Here is a 16,885-nt window from a genome sequence, read left to right on the forward strand (position 1 = left end):
TTGGATGCCAGTCTCTGAGGACTAGGTTCATAGTCACTTCGTTTCCTGTAAAGCTTCCAAGTTTATACTTATTTTTGAAGAAAAAGCTAAACTGAAAGTTGGAAGCCATTAAAAATAATGCAGTAAGATTTTAACTCATTCTGATGTTTACTTATTTTGACTTTAATTTACTCTGATGTTTTGATGCGTTTGTTGGCATATCTCCATGAATACAAGATGTGAATTGTTCCTAATTGGTATTTGGCAGCAGAATACAGAATATCAGTGTCCACCGAACAACCACTTTTCGTCCAGTCTTTTAATTTGTAGTGACAAAGATTGAGGTTCGCTTTGATACGAACTTTCTCAGATGCTAAGTTATTCCAGTTTCTTGAGTCTTTAAATCTCAGAGCCTAAATGACCATACATACCTCTAAATTGGGTACAACCATGAAGGACAGCAGCATATCAGAAACCCACTCTGTCATGGGCTTTGTTTGATTTGGGGTCTCTTTGTGCAAGTGACATTGTTTGAAATCCACTGTGTCAGTCAGTACATCATTTTGGTAATCAGTCAAAGTGGCAGTGTGAGAGTCAGCTCCCTGTGTGGCAGGATATAAATCAGTTCTCAGCATGACGAGAGGAAAGTCTGTTTGTAGAACAATAGTACTGATCAATTCATAGCAGGAATGCTTGTTAGTTTCCAATACAGCATGGAGTGTGTGAGTCGTCTATTTTGCTCAATGACAACCTGCCATGTACAGTCAGAGGAATAGTTTGGTGCATCACAAATTGCTACTTAGTGCATCAGAAAGCAGTAAACTTCCTAGAATAAAAAGTGCAGATAACTTGCTTTTCCAGCTCTTCCTTAAGAAATCTCAGTAGTAGACATAGCTGAGGGACTCTTTGTCCTCACAGAAAGTTTGAAGGATTCCTTACTGTCATGCATCTGAAAATATGTCTGCTGCTGATGGCCTGGTCGCCTACTCTACAAAATGTAGATGAAGAACGTGGTATGTACTGCCAGAGCTATCTGGACACTGGGGTAGCAGGTCTTCTCCTGTAAGGTGGCCTAAGTCCTAGAGACTTATCTGTAGACCAAGTCTCCTTCAGTTTACTCGATGGGAAATTAACCTTAACACTAAATAAACCATCTCCTTCAAAGGTTAAATCTTCTATTTTTGCCCTGGTATCCAGTGGGAGATAAGATGAATGTAGCCAAGCATGTCTACGCAGAGATGTTGCTATTGCCAGTGATCTAGCAGCACTATCAGACACGTCAAACAGTGCCCTAAGGGCATCTTCGGCTGCATTTTGACCTCTGTTAATAGTAGCTGATGTCAACTTCCTTTGGTCCTCTGGTAGGTGTTTGGTGAAAAGGGCCATTATTGCTTGGCACTTAGCTATATACATATTTAAAGATGCGGAAAAAAATGATTTCCTACTCAGAGAATCTAACTTCCTTCCTTCTTTATCCATTTGAGCAGAAGGTTGAAAGCCTGATATCAGTCTTTGAAGTGTAGCTGCTATGACTAGGAATCAGAGTAACAGCCGTGTTAGTCTGTAGCTCATGAAAGCTTATGCTCAAATAAATTGGTTAGTCTCTAAGGTGCCACAAGTCCTCCTTTTCTTTTTATGACTAGGAAGTTTGCTTGAGGATATACGTGAAAACAAGAGAACCCCACCTGTGGGATTTGATACAGTTTAGCTGCCTTTTTAGAAACTTTCTGACATGAAGATAGTTTGGACCAAAGGGACTTTGCTGGTTGCCATAATCCTTCTAATAGGGGTAAAGAGACTTTAGGTTTCATTGTTGATCCTAAAATATCAAATACCAGATGTGTAGTCACCTCTAATGCTACAGATGATAAATTTATGATTGATAAGACTCTATCCAACAACTTGTGGAACTGAATTGTGTCCTCAGAGAGAGACAAGGCTGCTGTTACTCCTGTATTTTCATCAGGAGATGAACTGTTCTGCGACTGTCCTGAGTCATAAGGACACTCATCCAGTGGAGGTCCCTCTTGATATTTCTTTTCGGATGTTATCTTCTCTTCTGCAGAAGGAGAATGATCCAATGTTCTTGGATCTGTGGCTGAAGGATCTGGACAGCTCCGCTCCATATAACATGGTGGAATCTGTTCCAGCCCTGGAGGGTTCAGTCTTCTAGCATGTAAAGAAAAAGGAGAAAGAGTTGGCCAATACGGCCACAGAACCCACAGAGGCATAGGATAGTTCTGGCAGCTTGTCCAGTCTGGTATCATACTCTCCAAAGGCTATCCAGGAAATTCGGGCTCACTCCTTGTCCAAACACGCCTTCCATGAGAAGAATGTCCAGTCAAAACCTGTACCAGATCCAGCTCTAGCTCCGACCTTGGATCCGACACTGAAGCCATTGGTGAGACCCATGATGTAGGAACTCGAAAAGGTAGGGGTGGGGGAGATCATCCCTGGTGATCCTGTAAGAATCTGGGGTAAAAGTGGAAGTGAAGACAGGTAACTTTCCCTCAAACCCTTTGTCTTGGTCTTTTGTCCGAAGGAGACTGCATTTCAGTAGGATCCGTAGAAGGGTGTGGATCTGGTTAAATTCAAGCCATCACCTCAATAATGTGCCATTGGTTCTTTGTTAATGGGTATGGGGCAGTGCTGGAGACACTGTAAGGTGCCTCTAACAGGCACTGCTACTAGAAAGTTCCACCATCTTAGCTGCACAAGGTTGGTGCACTCCAAAAGTGGAACTATGCAGACGGCACTCAAAAAAGAAGGCAGGGTTTATAATCCTTTAATCATTCTCATGGCTCTTCTCTCAACCCTCTCCAAATTATCAACATCCTTCTTGAACTGTGGGCACCAGAACTGGACAGAGTATTCCAGCATCAGTTTCACCAGTTCCAAATATAGAGGTAAACAACCTTCCTTCTCCATCTCAAGGATTCCCTGTTTATGCGCTGAGGATTGCATTAAATTCTCTTAAATTCACACTGGGAGCTTGTGTTCAGCTGATTATCCACCATGACCCCCAGGATAGAGTCCCCCACCCTGTAAGTATGGCCTGCATTCTTTGTTCCTAGTTGTATACATTTACATTTAGCCAAACCATTCCGATGTGTAGAAAGAATAGTAAATATGGCAGGCGACCAGCTTGGCTTAACAGTGAAATCCTTGCTGATCTTAAACACAAAAAAGAGGCTTACAAGAAGTGGAAGATTGAACAAATGACCAGGGATGAATATAAAAATATTGCTCGGGAATGTAGGACTGAAATCAGGAAGGCTAAATCACACCTGGAGTTGCAGCTAGCGAGAGATGTAAGACTAACAAGAAGGGTTTCTTCAGGTATGTTGGCAACAAGAAGAAAGACAAGGAAAGTGTGGGCCCCTTACTGAATGAGGGAGGGAACCTAGTGACAGAGGATGTGGAAAAAGCTAATGTACTCAGTGCTTTTTTTGCCTCTGTCTTCACGAACAAGGTCAGCTCCCAGACTACTGCACTGGGCAGCACAGCATGGGAAGGAGGTGGCCAGCCCTCTGTGGAGAAAGAAGTGGTTCGGGACTATTTAGAAAAGCTGAACATGCACAAGTCCATGGAGCCGGATGCGTTCCATCCGAGAGTGCTAAAGGAGTTGGCGGATGTGATTGCAGAGCCATTGGCCATTATCTTTGAAAACTCATGGCGATCCGGGGAAGTCCCGGAAGACTGGAAAAAGGCTAATGTAGTGCCCATCTTTAAAAAAGGGAAGAAGGAGGATCCTGGGAACTACAGGCCAGTCAGCTTCACCTCAGTCCCCGGAAAAATCATGGAGCAGGTCCTCAAGGAATCAATTCTGAAGCACTTAGAGGAGAGGAAAGTGATCAGGAAGAGTCAGCATGGATTCACCAAGGGAAAGTCATGCCTGACTAACCTAATTTCCTTCTATGATGAGATAACTGGTTCTGTGGATGAAGGGAAAGCAGTGGACATGTTATTCCTTGACTTTAGCAAAGCTTTTCACATGGTCTCCCACAGTATTCTTGTCAGCAAGTTAAAGAAGTATGGACTGGATGCACTACAGGTGGGTAGAAAGTTGGCTAGATTGTCGGGCTCAACGGGTAGTGATCAATGGTTCCATGTCTAGTTGGCAGCCAGTATCAAGTGGAGTGCCCAAGGGTCGGTCCTTGGACCGGATTTGTTCAATATCTTCATTAATGATCCGGTGGATGGTGTGGATTGCACCCTCAGCAAGTTTGCGGATGACACTAAACTGGGAGGAGTGGTAGATATGCTGGAGGGTAGGGATAGGATACAGAGGGACCTAGACAAATTGGAGGATTGGGCCAAAAGAAATCTGATGAGGTTCAACAAGGACAAGTGCAGAGTCCTGCACTTAGGACGGAAGAACCCAATGCACAGCTACAGACTAGGGACCGAATGGCTAGGCAGCAGTTCTGCGGAAAAGGACCTAGGGTTGACAGTGGACGAGAAGCTGGATATGAGTCAACAGTGTGCCCTTGTTGCCAAGAAGACCAATGGCATTTTGGGGTGTATAAGTAGGAGAATTGCCAGCAGATCGAGGGACGTGGTCGTTCCCCTCTATTCGACGTTGGTGAGGCCTCATCTGGAGTACTGTGTCCAGTTTTGGGCCCCACACTACAAGAAGGATGTGGAAAAATTGGAGGGAGTCCAGCGAAGGGCAACAAAAATGATTAGGGGTCTGGAACACATGATTTATGAGGAGAGGCTGAGGGAACTGGGATTGTTTAGTTTACGGAAGGGAAGAATGAGGGGGGATTTGATAGCTGCTTTTAACTACCTGAAAGGTGGATCCAAAGAGGATGGATCTGGACTATTCTCAGTGATAGCAGATGACAGGACAAGAAGTAATGGTCTCAAGTTGCAGTGGGGGAGATTTAGGTTGGATATTAGGAAAAACTTTTTCACTAGGAGGGTGGTGAAACACTGGAATGCGTTACCTAGGGAGGTGGTGGAATCCCCTTCCTTAGAAGTTTTGGCTTTAGAATCCAAAGGCCTGGCTGGGATGATTTAGTTGGGGATTGGTCCTGCTGTGGGCAGGGGGTTGGACTAGATGGCCTCTAGAGGTCCCTTCCAACTCTGATATTCTATGATTCTATATTGAAATGCATATTGTTTGCTTGTGCCCAGATTGCTCTGAATCAGGGACTTGTTCTCTTCATTATTTACCACTCCCCCTATTTTTGTGTCCTCTGCAAATTTTATCTGGGATGATTTTATGTTTTGTTCCAGATCATTGATAAAAATGTTAAATAGCAGAGGGCTAAGCATTGATTTCTGTGTGACCCCACTTGAAAATGATTTCCCATTTACAATTACATTTTGAGACCAATCAGACAGTTCTTAATGCATTTAATGTGTGCCATCTAATTTTATATCATCGTTCTAATTTTTTAATCAAAATGTCATGTAGTAACAAGTCAACTACGTTACAAGACTAAGTGTATAACATCAACACTATCACCTTTATTAACCAAACTTGTAATCTCATCTAAAAAAGATATCTAGTTCGTTTGACAGGATCTCTTTTCCATAAACCCATGTTGATTTGCATTAATTACTATTACCCACTTTTAATTCTTTATCAATTGAGTCCCAAAACGGATGCTCTATTATCTTGCTCAGGATCGATGTCAGGCTGACAGGCCTGTCATTATCCAGGTCATCCCATTTACCCTTTTTAAATATTGGCACAGCATCAGATTTCTTCCAATCATCTGGAACTTCCCCAGTGCTCCAAGACTTTTTGAAAACATTAACAGTCCAGTGAGCTCCACAGCCAGCTGTTTTGAAACTCTTGGATGCAAGTTTAACTGGGACTGCTGATTTGAAAATGTGTAATTTTAGTAGCTGCTGTTTAACATCATCCTGAGATACTAGTGGAATGAAGAGTTTGATCATCACCATATGATGAAATTATGTCATCTGTTTTTTCCACAAATATAGAACAGAAATATTTATTGAACTTTTCTGCATTATTATTGATAATTCTGCCATGTCCATCTAGTAATGGATCAATAGCATTGTCAGGATTCTTTTTCTTCCTAATATATAAAAAGATTCCTTCTTATTGTACATAACTCTGTTGATTTCGCTTTCTGTCCTTTTGCTTCCCTTATCCATTTTTTACAATCCCTAACTTCTGATTTATATACATTACTATCAACTTCCTCTTTTACACACACACACACAACTACCATCACTTCCCCACTAAATCAAGTCAGTTGTTTAACCAGCACAACCTTCTTCCTTGATTGTGGCTTTTTGTGCATCTAGTAAAGTGCTCCTAAATGATTCCCAATTATCATTCACATTTTTTCTGATTAAATTCTTCCTCACAGCTGATCTGGCTCATAATTGTTTTCAGCTCGGTGAAATTGGCCCCATTAAAACACCAAGTATATGTATTACCGGTCTGGACTTTATTCTGCTTGCACATTATAGGTGTGATCAAGTCATAATCATATGTACCTAAACTACCATTCATTTTTAGTTCTGTGATCAGTTCCTTTTGATCTCTTAAGAAAAAACCTAATAAAGAATTCCTGTGTTGGCTGCTACGATTTTTCAGTTAGGAAATTGTCACCCATAATATTTAGAAATTCAAAGGGTATTTTAATAATGGCAGTATGAGACCTCCAGCATATGCCACTCAAATTGAAGTCCCCCAGTAATAACAATAGTGCCAACTCCAAACATTCAAAAATCACAAGATTTAAAAAAAATGTTATATTTGGGTGGAAGTTATTAGCCTTCTGTCCTTTGAGCCATTAGGATGCACTTGTGTTATGTTTTCAAAGGTTTTTTTTCATAATCATGAGGGCTAATAACTTCTTTAAAAAAAAAAAAGTCCCTGAGTTATGTGTGGACTACAAATGGCACCTGAGATTCTTGTAATCACATAAGTCCAGGAGCTGGAGCTTTACAGGCTTGTTTACAGGGGGAAATGAACCAGCCCAATTCTACTGATATAACACTAGTAGTATGATCATACTGGTAAATTTCCTCCTGTAGACAGGCCCTAAGACAAACACTAATTATTGTGAGTCTGCTGTAAAATTACAAGAGTTGGAAAGAGTGTAATAATGCAGCATGGCCTTCTCACTGGGAACAGGCCAGAGGAGCACCTCACAAATGCTGTTATCACAATTAATCATGTTAGTTTTGAGTACTGGCATTCTGTTCCACTGGTTTTAGAGGCCCTGTTGTATCCGGCCTTTCATGGTGGGGAGTCGCACCTGGTTGTATTTCAAGCATCTCGCCATTAGATGCTTTTAGCTTGAGAGTTCAAACCTAAATCTCCCCACTGTATTTTCCACTGAATGCATCCGATGAAGTGAGCTGTCGCTCACGAAAGCTTATGCTCAAATAAATTTGTTAGCCTCTAAGGTGCCACAAGTCCTCCTTTTCTCTTTGCAAACCCAAAGTGTTTTTCTCCAGTCTATTTATAGGCTGGTGGCAGAAACCCCTGGGCTGTATTTCACCTGTCAAAGCAGAACAAGCTTTTGCCCCTCATATGGTTGTTGGGCATGGAAGGTTTGAGAGGCACTCACGGAAAGGGTATGATCTAGTTACGGATAGAGTACAGAGTATAGGTTCCTTTGCTCATCATTTACTTTGGACAGGAGCTCTCTTGTCAGACCTCCGTACGGTATTCTGTTTGATATATGGTCAGAAGCACTTGAAAAGAGGCTGGCAAGATTTGTGGTTTGTCCAGGAGTTTAAATAGACGCTTTGGGTTGAACAGTGCAGTGTCTCTGACAGCACAGGACAACAGCAGAGTATGCTGACTAGGGTACTTATACATGATGACACTGGGCTTGGTTTAACATTCTCTCCTGTGTAATTGCTGGGCCAGGCCATGCTGTACTTCATCAATCAATGCTGAGGCAAATCTGCAGCAGGGGTAGGAAGTGTAGGATCTGACGCATTTAAAAGAGTGTGTCCCACATTAACCCCTGGTAAGGCCCTCACCTCTGCAGTGGGAGCTGCAAGCCAGGGCAGGAAGAATGAAAGGGGAAATGGAATAACATCTTATTCTGGAATGTTTTAATTGGTTGTTCATCATGAGCCAGACACACACATGTTCAATATAGACCATTCAATGGATGAACCTTCTTGAGCTGAATGAATCTGGAGAGCAAACGACATAGAAGGGAAATGAATCAAGATGCCTGCTACCAGAATTCAGCAATCCATTCTGCTAGAGATGCTCTGGTTTACGCCCCTGTCCCTAATGCACAGGAGGCGTGTTTGGGGAGCTCTGGTTAGAGAAATGGCACCCTGTAGGAAAACCCTATTTTTAAAAAAAGTTAAAGCTTTTTATCAATGGTGGCTAGAATGAGCCATGAAACCCCACTGAGGCATGTATGTCACACACCAGTTCTGTTCCACCTTGTATTTAGCTTGAACAGTTTGGTTTCCTTCACCATACTTGAAGAAAAGCTCTGTGAAGTTCAAAAGTTTTTCCATTCCACCAACATAAGTAATATATATTATAAATTACAGTTAGGGTGACCAGATGTCCGAATTCTATAGGAACAGTCCTGATTTTGGGGTCTTTTTCTTATATAGGCTCCTATTATCCCCACCGCGTCCCGATTTTTCACACTTGTTGTATGTATGGTCACCCTAATTACACTGCAGTTGTACAATGTCACTGGCACATGTTACCAGTGTATACTGTGTTATACCAGCAAATTTTCTTAGGAACCACCAGAGTGAATCGGACCCAAGGTTCATCTAGCCCAGACTCCTGTGTGAGGGCTTCAAACCCTAGTCCAGAAAGCACTTAGGCACTAGTAAGTGCCTTTCACCTGCTGACCTGCTAACAGTTGCCAGAACTAGAAGCTGAACTCCAACAAAGGACTCCAGTCTTGGGATCTGATTGGCAGAATGCTGGGGGTCCTGATTGGCTCCCAGTTTGTATTTAAACTATGCAGAGGAACAAGAAGTTATCCATGCATCTGGGTTTCCCCTGCTTAGGATGGCTTCCCTTGTGCTACTTGCTTCTACTGTCTGACTCTTATCTCCTGGTATCTGACTCGGCCTGGCTCCTGCTCCACCCACTAGATCAAACCGTCCACATCTTCATTGTGACAATTTGCATGGACCACTTAGGCCACAGGAGTGGGCCGGATGCAAGCAGAATGAACCTGGCTAACCCTTCGGGAGCACCGGACATGCTTGAGTGGTCCGGCAGGCCCGGGTTGTCCAACTGACCTCAGGGAACCAGCTATTGCAGACAGTTGCATGCCAGAAATGCCACACTCCAGACACAGCTCATGCAGCCCTGGTCCCCAATACACGTGCCGGCATGCTCTGTGCGCAGCAGTAGCTGGCTGCAAGAGAGCCTGGCTGGGGAGGGGGCAGCAGCAGCCTTCTCCCTGCCCAGGCCCGACTTCTGGGGACAGAAGCCGACTGTGAGCAGGACGGAGGGTGGGGGGGCTCCGGCTCGCCTGGCCGCTGTCCTCAGAAGCTGAGCTTGGGCAGTGGGCAGCCTGGTGCTGCCGCAGCCGGGTGCTCTCCCAGTCAGCCGCTGCGTGGCACCGGGCAGCGTCCCAGGCAGCATGGCTGGAAGAGGCTCTGGCCCCGCCCCTTCCACTCCCCACCCAGCTGGCTGCTGGAGGGGCACTTGACCCTTGTGCCCCTCCCACGAGTCGCCTCTTCCTACCGCACGGGGCCAGTGAAGCTAAATCAGTTACTGTCTCAGTGACATCGCAGTGTGGTGGCCTGAGGAAAACCTACAAATGAAGATCCGAACTATAGGAAATACCTTAAATATCAACAAAAACAACGAGGAGTCCTTGTGGTACCTTAGAGATTAACACATTTATCTGGGCATAAGCTTTCGTGGGCTAAAAAATATCAAGTTATCGTAGCCAACTGGGAACTTTTCACTCTCACTTGGGGAATCGAGGGCCCAGCTGGCCTTGCTGAGATTTATTCTCCTGCAAGTGCAAAGACTATTCACAGAGCTGCTCCTCCCCCCAGCTCTTTCTCTCACACTGGTTGGTCTGTGCTCTCCCCTCTAGAATAAGTTTGTTATCACATGGGATCGCTATAGGCTGGGCATCCAGTGTGGCAGAGCAATGCCCTATCAGGAAGCTGGAGAGAGGAGGTGGCTTTTTGTCACCTTCCCAGCCCCCTTGATCCTGGGGTCTGAGAAGTGCTCTGAGTTTCCATGCCAGGGCAGCAAACCCCGGCCCTTAGGGAGTATTCCTAGGATGAGGATCTGCATAAAATAATGGATCTAAGCTAAGGATTAGACTTTGCAGAGAAACCCTTGCAGGTGGAGAAGGGAATTATATTACAGAAAACTTTGGCTGGAGCAAAGGAGGCTCCTGTGACTTGTTCAGTATTTGAGCTTATTTTGCTGGTTTTCTGTCTTTTTTCTGTTCTCAACACAGGAGAACAGAGATCAGGATGTGGCCTTGAGTAAATACTGTAGAATGAAGGGCAGAGTTCCACCATCTTCTTTGATGCAAAGAAGTAGTAACAATTTATTTCTCTGAAGATTTTTACACTCCTCTGAAAATGTGTGTATCTCACCTGAGAGACAAGGCGGTGAGGTGATATCAATTGCTGAGAGAGACAAGCTTTCGAGGTTACACAGAGCTGCTCTTCAGTCTGGGAAAGGTAAGAGGGTCACAGCTAAACACAGGATGGAACAGATTCTTTAACATACATAGTGAGCACATATTCTAAGAGGGACCATTCCAAGTGGAGTGGCCCATTAACATCTCTGCAGTCATAGATACTAAGGTCAGAAGGGACCATTATGATCATCTAGTCTGACCTCCTGCACAACGCAGACCACAGAATTTCACCCACCCACTCCTGCGAAAAACCTCTCACCTATGTCTGAGCTATTGAAGTCCTCAAATCGTGGTTTAAAGACTTCAAGGAGCAGAGAATCCTCCAGCAAGTGACCTGTGCCCCTTGCTACAGAGGAAGGCGAAAACCCCCCAGGGCCTCTTCCAATCTGCCTTCCCGACCCCAAATATGGCCATCAGCTAAACCCAGAGCATATGGGCAAGATTCACCAGCCAGATACTACAGAAAATTCTTTCCTGGGTAACTCAGATCCCACCCCATCTAACATCCCATCACAGGCCATTAGGCCTATTTACCATAAATATTTAATTACCAAAATCATATTATCCCATCATACCATCTCCTTCATAAACTTATCGAGTTTAATCTTAAAGCCAGATAGATCTTTTGCCCCCACTGCTTCCCTTGGAAGGCTATTCCAAAACTTCACTCCTCTGATGGTTAGAAACCTTCGTCTAATTTCAAGTCTAAACTTCCTGGTGGCCAGTTTATAACCATTTGTTCTTGTGTCCACATTGGTACTGAGCTTAAATAATTCCTCTCCCTCTCTGGTGTTTATCCCTCTGATATATTTATAGAGAGCAATCATATCTGCCCTCATCCTTCTTTTAGTTAGGCTAAACAAGCCAAGCTCCTTGAGTCTCCTTTCATAAGACAAGTTTTCCATTCCTCGGATCATCCTAGTAGCCCTTCTCTGTACCTGTTCCAGTTTGAATTCATCCTTCTTAAACATGGGAGACCAGAACTGCACACAGTATTCCAGATGAGGTCTCACTAGTGCCTTGTATAACGGTACTAACACCTCCTTATCCCAACTGGAAATACCTCTCCTGATGCATCCCAAGACCTCATTAGCTTTTTTCACAGCCATATCACATTGGCGGCTCATAGTCGTCCTATGATCAACCAATACTCCAAGGTCCTTCTCCTCCTCCGTTACTTCTAATTGATGCGGTCCCAGCTTATAAACTAAAATTTTTGTTATTAATCCCGAAATGCATGACCTTACACTTCTCACTATGAAATTTCATCCTATTACTATTACTCCAGTTTACAAGGTCATCCAGATCCTCCTGTAGGATATCCCTGTCCTTCTCTACATTGGCAATACCTCCCAGCTTTGTATCATCCACAAACTTTATTAGCACGCTCCCACTTTTTGTGCCGAGGTCAGTAATAAAAAGATTAAATAAGATTGGTCCCAAAACCGATCCTTGAGGAACTCCACTGGTAACATCCCTCCAGCCTGACAGTTCACCTTTCAGTAGGACCCGTTGTAGTCTCCCCTTTAACCAATTCCTTATCCACCTTTCAATTTCCATATTGATCCCCATCTTTTCCAATTTAACTAATAATTCCCCATGTGGCACGGTATCAAATGCCTTACTGAAATCTAGGTAAATTAGATCTACTGCTTTTCCTTTGTCCAAAAAATCTGTTACTTTCTCAAAGAAGGAGATCAGGTTGGTTTGGCACGATCTACCTTTTGTAAAACCATGTTGTATTTTGTCCCAGTTACCACTGACTTCAATGTCCTTAACTACTTTCTCCTTCAAAATTTTTTCCAAGACCTTGCATATTGCAGATGTCAAACTAACAGGCCTATAGTTACCCAGATCACGTTTTTTCCCTTTCTTAAAAATAGGAACTATGTTAGCAATTCTCCAATCATATGGTACAACCCCTGAGTTTACAGATTCATTAAAAATTCTTGCTAATGGGCTTGCAATTTCGGGTGCCTATTCCTTTAATATTCTTGGATGAAGATTATCTGGGCCCCCTGATTTAGTCCCATTAAGCTGTTTGAGTTTTGCTTCTACCTCAGATATGGTAATATCTACCTCCATATTTGTCATGCTATCATTCCCATTTGTCATGCTATCATTATCCCTAAGATCCTCATTAGCCTTATTAAAGACTGAGGCAAAGTATTTGTTTAGATATTGGGCCGTGCCTAGATTATCCTTGACCTCCACTCCATCCTCAGTGTTTAGCGGTCCCACTTCTTCTTTCTTTGTTTTCTTCTTATTAATATGGTTATAGAACCTTTTACTATTGGTTTTAATTCCCTTTGCAAGGTCCAACTCTACTTTTAGCCTGTCTCACTTTATCCTTACATGTTCTGACCTCAATAAGGTAGCTTTCCTTGCTGATCCCTCCCATCTTCCACTCCCTGTATGCTTTCTGCTTTTTCTTAATTACCTCTCTGAGATGCTTGCTCATCCAGCTTGGTCTACAACTCCTGCCTATTAATTTTTTCTCCTTTCTAGGGATGTGGGCTTCCGATAGCTTCTGCAGCTTTGATTTAAAATAATCCCAGGCCTCCTCTACCTTTAGATCCATAAATTCTTCAGTCCAATCCACTTCCCTAACTAATTTCCTTAATTTTTGAAAGTCAGCCCTTTTGAAATCAAAAACCCTAGTTGCAGATTTATTTTTGTTAATCCTTCCGTTCAGTTTGAACTGAATTAGCTCATGGTCACTTGAACCAAGGTTGTCCCCTACAACCATTTCTTCTATGAGGTCCTCACTACTCACCAAAACCAAATCTAATATGGCATCCCCTCTAGTCGGTTCAGCAACTACTTGGTAAAGGAATCCATCAGCTATCACATCCAGGAAAATCTGAGCCCTATTATTATTACTAGCACTTGTCCTCCAGTCTATATCTGGGAAGTTAAAGTCTCCCATGATCACGCAGTTCCCATTAGTATTTACTTCATTAAAAACATTAAAGAGGGCTCTGTCCATATCCAAATTAGAACCCGGTGGTCTGTAGCACACCCCAAGCACTATCCCAGGGGAGGATCTAGTAGCTTTCTTCCCAAATGTGATTTTTGCCCAGACGGACTCTGTCTTATCCATTCCATCGCTTCTTATTTCTTTACAGTCTACCTCATCCTTGATAGACAATGCGACTCCACCACCTTTGCCTTTATTTCGGTCTTTCCTAAACAGCACATCCCCTTCAATACCTGTAGTCCAGTCATGACGACTATTCCACCACGTTTCTGTTCTCCCTAGAATATCTGGTTTCACTTCCTGCACCAGTAGCTCCAGTTCCTCCATTTTGTTGCCCAGGCTCCTAGGACTAAAATGGTGAGTAAAGAACCAGTGTCTAGGGGAATATAGGCTTTTATGTAGGCCCTGATCCTCTGGTTTGAGTTTTAGAGCTTCATCCTCTTGTTTTTGGTGGGTGTCTTCTCTGACATCAGCATAAGAGTCAGCTCTCATTTCCATCTGCTCTTCAGGGCTGTCAGCATTTTTATTTCTAGGTAAGCCCAAATGTTCCTGTCTCTGCACTGCTGCCTTTTCAGAGCTCTCTGCTGAGCTCATGTCGACCTTATTCACTCCAAGGGGTCTCTGAGCTTGACAGCTGGCAAAAAGCTCCTGTCACACTGCCACCTCCCTTAGGCCAATTTCATTCAATTAAGTCTTCATGGTAATCTCTTTGCCCAAACAACATACTCTTAGCTCCATGTGTATCAGATTCTTGCCATACCTCATAAGTAAGATTTTTTTTTAACCTTTAGGCGACCTTATTTTTTTCCTATAAAATACAGAAGCTAAAAAGGGAAATGACATATTAGGCACAAAAGGTAGGACATAGTGATGTATTGATAGACGGTACATTCTGGGGCAAGGATTTTTTGACGTTTCCCGAAGCTAAGATTATTGCGTATTAAAAGCTCTGCTTGCAGTTATCAGTGCACATATGTCTGCCTCACCGATGTGCCTGAAATAAGCACCTTGCATCCATACGGCATTTTAAAAGAATAAAAAAGGTATGCGTCTCATACCAGCTGCCCCTAGCGCTTTAGTCCCAGGTTAGTTTTGTTTCTAAGTGCGATAACTAGCTCAGTACATGAAAACACACCATGGTTGGTGGGCGTGGGGGTGGGAAGGGAGAGGGGAAGACCATCACATCAGTGTATAGCAAAGTCCTTTCTGAGTCATTGCTACAGTCCAGAGAATTAATGGGCCATCTCACAAAAAAAAAAGCAAACATCTGGTGTCCCTGGAAAGAGCATTGACTGGCCCTGCCTTACACCTCACACTGGCAGTTGCAGTAGGGGGTGGTTACATAAGCTATATAAGATACAAGGATTGGCATACTGCATGTCACTCTGAAGTTTAGGATGTCTCTTGAATCAGTGTGAAGTGATGGGAACATCTACAAGCTTGTCTGAGAGCTCTTTTTGTTAAGAATATCACCAGGTTCAGTCATCACTGGACTTCAGTCTGTTACTGTCCAGTCTTTAAGTTCTCAGCCATTCTGACTTTATGAATTACATCTGTAAGGTGTAAAGCTGCAGTAAGGCATGTATCTTTTCCATGCCAAGAGTCCTAGACCATTGTGACATCAGTAACTCCACCAATCATCACCTTTACTCTACAGCTAATTTACATGCAAGAGTTTCATAGTTTCTATGAGGGAGAGGCCACAGATAATGGGTTACTTGGCCCAGCTGCCACAGTTCTTCAAAACCACCACACAACAACACAACCATCAGACACAGTAACCATAAACTCATAAATAAGGCTCAGATTTTGTCATGGGTATTTTTAGTAAAAGTCACTGACCTGTCTGTGACTTTTACTAAAAATAACTGTGACAAAATAGGGAGGGGGGATCAAGCACCCAAGGCTGCTGCAGCTCCATGGTTTCCTCCACCAATGGGGCGGCTGGGAGCTGCGGGGCTAGGGTGACCATATTTCCCCAAGAGAAAACAAGACATCTCCAGCCACTCACCTGAGGGCCCCTCTCACCCCTGCACAAACACATGAGGCTGTCATCCCATAGCTGGAACCCTGCAAGTGTGGGGCGGGCCTCAGGAGGCTGTCCCCATTGCTGCAGCGCCGAGCTTCAGAGCTGGGGCGGGTGCTGGCTGATAGCTCCAGTCCTGTGGCTCCCGAGGCTGAAGCAGAAAATGTCATGGAGGTTACAGAAGTCAGGGAATCTGTGACCTCCATGACATAAACGTAGCCTTACTCATATAGCCCCATGGCAGCACACACCCCTCATTTACCACCTGTACAAATCAATGCAAATCTCTCAGCGCAATCCCCCCCAGACATAAATCAACACAATCACCCACACACCACCACAATCAGCACACACCCGTTATTTGCCACCCATCGAAATCCACACAACACCCCCAATTGAACACAGCACACACAAAAATCAGCACAAGCACCAACACACCCAGTGCACACAATCATCCCAAACATCACTCTGAAGCCTGGAATGTCGTTGAGTTGGACCATACAGTGTGCCCAGCTCTGTGAATATTCTTTGCATTTGCAGTGGAATAAATCCCAGCAAGGCCAGCTGGGCCCTCGATTCCCCAAGTGAGAGTGAAAAGTTCCAGGTTGGCTACAATAACTTGATATTTAAGGCATTTCCTATAGTTAGGATCTTCATTTATAGGGTTTCCTCAGGCCACCACACTGCGATACCATTCCGACAATAACAGATTTAGCTTCACACACCCCGCGCAGTAGGAAAGATTATTAGCCTCACTGCTCAGGCAGGGGACAGGCACTAAGAGACTAGGGACTAGACTCACAAAGGGATGTAGGTGCTTAGAAAGTTACTGGGATTCACAAGGCCTGAGTTTGGTGCTTGGGCTCTGTCAAAGTCAGATTCGAGACTCACAAATTTGTCAGACCACTCAGTTTATTAGCAAAGTGCTTTGCCAATGCACCCAGATATGTGTGAGCCTCATGCAAAAGCTCAAGCTAACTTATTTACACAGATAAGCCAAAGCCAATTTAACATAAGAGACAAAAGGAAGAGAAACTGACAAATATACATACATATCTTATTTGCATACTAACCTTTACCAATCTCCTAGCTCAATAGGAGTTCTAAGTTAATTAGTTTGGGGACCCATTGTCTCACACTCCTTAATGTTTCTCTTCCTGACAACTATATTTCAACAAACCTTTCAAGCAGCATTTCTTTAATTAATTATAATTTCAATATAATTCATTCTACTTTCACAATCCCTCCTTTTGGTCAAGCTACGCAATGACCAACAATTACTGGGTTCCG

This window comes from Lepidochelys olivacea, assembly GCF_965140295.1.
Source record: "Lepidochelys olivacea isolate rLepOli2 genome assembly, chromosome: 16".
NCBI lineage: Eukaryota > Metazoa > Chordata > Testudines > Cheloniidae > Lepidochelys > Lepidochelys olivacea.